At 36.1% G+C, this 3,410-nt stretch overlaps 1 protein-coding gene across 1 annotated transcript in view; it reads right to left on the bottom strand.

Annotated features, from left to right (window-relative positions):
* LOC106878703 (MORC family CW-type zinc finger protein 3) overlaps positions 1 to 3,410 on the bottom strand; it is a 22,199-nt gene that overhangs the window by 18,142 nt on the left and 647 nt on the right. The window lies entirely within an intron of this gene.

The raw sequence follows: 3,410 nt of genomic DNA, 5'->3' as shown, positions 1-3,410 counted from the left end.
GGGGGGGGGGGTGTTTCAATTTGTTCGACTAAACCCTTCAAGGCGGTGCACCAGTATGGCCGGAGTTCAATAACTTAAACAAGTAAAAGATAAACAAAAAAATTTAGCAGGGAAATGGTATAAAACCATTTGTGTCGTCAACTACAGGAGATGATGCTTGCTATTTACTTTTGATATTTGTTCTATGGAATATAATAAAAGTTAAACTCCCAACGGGATTTGAACCCACAGAGTGTATATATGGAACTAGATACAACAGAACTTCATGCTGTTGTTGTTTAACCCTGTGTCAGCGATGACCGAGTACAACCAGTACCACCAAAAGCATTCCAACTATGATAATTTTATCTTTCATTCAGACTCAGGTGTCCTTCTTGGCTGGAATTTCTCGCAGATCAAGCTTCCACGTAGAGATTCCCTGACACAGAACCTCATGGATTTCCCCAAATGGCATTTGAACATCCAAGAAATAACAAAAGACTGACTACACGAACAGCTAGAAATAACAGCCAAAGCTCGTTTCACTCACACGTTAATCAAGTTCTAGACTGTGCTCGAAAATAAAAAATAAAAGCAACATGAGATTTTGTGACGGGTGGAATGCAATTCATAGCAAAAGTCTGACCGGGGGCTAAACAGCAAGGTAGCCGGTACCTGATCGATCGATGTTCTGCAAACAGCAACCGAATGATTCTCAAAACACAACCTTTCAAAAAAGGGACAAACTAAGTAAAGGATGCACAGGGCCTGAACAACGTCTCCAGTTCAAGGATGTGATTTATCAGGACTGACCAGACGAAAGAAGTAAATGGCGGGATAAGTTTGCGACCGTCGATAACTAAATAACCACTGCCAGCCAGTGTAATTGCACTGATTGGAAATGCACCCCAAAGTGCACTAATTGTTTAATGCCTTCACTTACATTTATGAAGGGATTTTTGAATACACACGTGTGTTATATACCTCAATCGAAGGGGAAAAGTTACCAGAGAAAGACATCACCGATTATTTTTATCGAGTTCATTATTTGATAAAATTTTGGAAGAAAAACGTGATTCCCCCCCCCCTACTCGGCATAACATATACAGTCTTTAATGTCATTTTATAAATTGTATTGCCATTACTTGCAAAATCATTTATCAAATGACTTAATTCTAAGAAATCTTTCAGAGACACAAATATTTTCACTTTTCATACATTTCTCCAAAAGACTGTCTTCGAAATACCTCTGAGAAAAGTCCAAGTTCTTGGAAGCGTGACCACTCCTAACAAAAACGGTGCAATCACGACTACATCATTGAACGTACATCTCTCTCCAAAAATCACGAACGTGTAGTTCAATAGAGATTTGGCTGTTATTTCTCGCAGACCGTCATTAATGAGCCAGATAGCGGGAAAAAGTTTAATTATCAGACAATAATGAAAGGTGACAGAAGTTCTTATTCAAAAATGAAAACAGTGTTTTGATTTTTTACCCCACACCCCGCGACAAAAATATAAAAGTGAAAATAAATATAAAATATTTATTTAAAATGAAAAAATATTCAAGTTAAATTTTGGAAAAACGAAGAACAATGATTGAAAACCACCCTAGAATACATTCAATTCATTACAAATACCCTCTATCGATAGACAAAATTGAAGAATTCGACCAATCCATCTATTTCGCTAAGTCTACCTCACATGGTCGCTCGACCCGCTAGAAATAGAAGCAAAATTCCGTCAAAACACACATTGCCTTGAAATGAGGGAAGAAAAAGGGCAGATTTGATAATAAAGTTTCAGATACTCCCTAAAGAAATAGAGTAATTAATTAATCCTAGGTCTTGCCCCTACAAGGGTTTGAAACAAGCAAAACTCCATCAAAACATACTCTAATTGTCTTGAAATGGGATTAAAAAAAACTGAAAGAAAAAAAAGGGACACATTTGTTAACGAAGTTTAGATACTCCCTAAAAGGAATAAGTTAATTAATCGTAGGTGTTGCTCCTGCAAGGATTTGACTGGGGCAAAAATAATAACCTTTACTTGTAGTATAGATAGCACACCTAACGGTATTTCACTACTAGAATCAGTTAATAAATATTACTATAAAGCAGAACATGTAACCAGAGAGAGAGAGAAAGAATGAAGCTGACAAATATTTTCGAGGAAATTGTTCTCGAAATAGTAGACAGACTTCAGATAATAATAATGAATAATAATAGTTTGGGGGAAAACAACATCGAATTCCTAACGTGAGATTTCGATATTCACCTTGTTTGTTTTATTGCCAGCGCAATTAAAGTTGGGTCGCTAAAAATCATTGCCGAACTGGAAATTTTATGTAAATGTACAGAATTATAATTTATTTAAAATCAGTTTCATAATAATTCTGTTCAAATCAAGGTTGTCTTAGAGGAATGTGAACCTGCCCCACGGTCGGCATTTATTTTATTAACCCTCAAGTTAACCTCGACTGAGCGTTACAAATTTTGTGTATCAATATTCGAAGCTTTACCAATCCACCGTCAAGTCAGTACCTTTAAAGTCCCAAGTCAGCCATGATTGAGTTAGGCAAATGATGGAAAAGCTTTCAAGCCCTGGCTACCCTCTCTTTTTTTGTATGACAGGAATTACATTGTCCAGCATGTCCCACTTTTTTGGACAGCAGATAATTTGAGGGAGATTTAACTGTTGTTTCTAACAAGACGAGCATCAACAGAGGCTCTTTCATTGGTTCTGCTTACATTACATATAATCCTATAAGAATTTTAACTTTCAAACAGCCAAAAACCTCGCCGTTTGTGTTATTCCAGTGCATTTAGAGCAATCACTTGGCCGAATATTTTACGAAAATCTGGAAAAATGTCCGAAAAGTGTCGGCATGTTTTTTTTTTTTTATCGAGGGACGCGGAGGTATTTTACGTGAAATGAACCTTCTTATCATAGATGAATATCAAAAGAAGATAATGCTTGTGATAATCATTTTCAAAGCGCCTCCCCTGACTGGTGAAGGAATAGATTTATTCTAGGACCGGCAACTTTAAATAACACTTGAGAGAATGGTCATTAGAAGACATAAGCAGAGGAATCAGATACAAAGAGCCACAACAGAAGACATTCGATAATAAAAGAAATGGCAACTTTTATTATTCTTTCCACTATTCCTTTCGTCTGTCAGTCGTTATGAAAAAAATATCTGAGATGGATTGGTTAGAGAGACGGACAGGAATCGTGAATAAAGTTAGCAGCAAAAGCATGTCGCGAGAAGTTTTATGCAGTTTCGATATTTATTGATGTTTAAGTTTTGTGATGAAAAAAGAATGGTTTTTTTTTCTCTCGGTACGATGATATAAGCATAAATAATAATTCAGAGATAAGAAAGGAAAACATGAAAACAAACCAGAATCTAAAATAAACTAATAATC

The sequence above is a fragment of the Octopus bimaculoides genome, chromosome 24 (assembly GCF_001194135.2).
Source record: "Octopus bimaculoides isolate UCB-OBI-ISO-001 chromosome 24, ASM119413v2, whole genome shotgun sequence".
NCBI lineage: Eukaryota > Metazoa > Mollusca > Cephalopoda > Octopoda > Octopodidae > Octopus > Octopus bimaculoides.
This window is presented reverse-complemented; position numbering and strand designations above follow the sequence as displayed.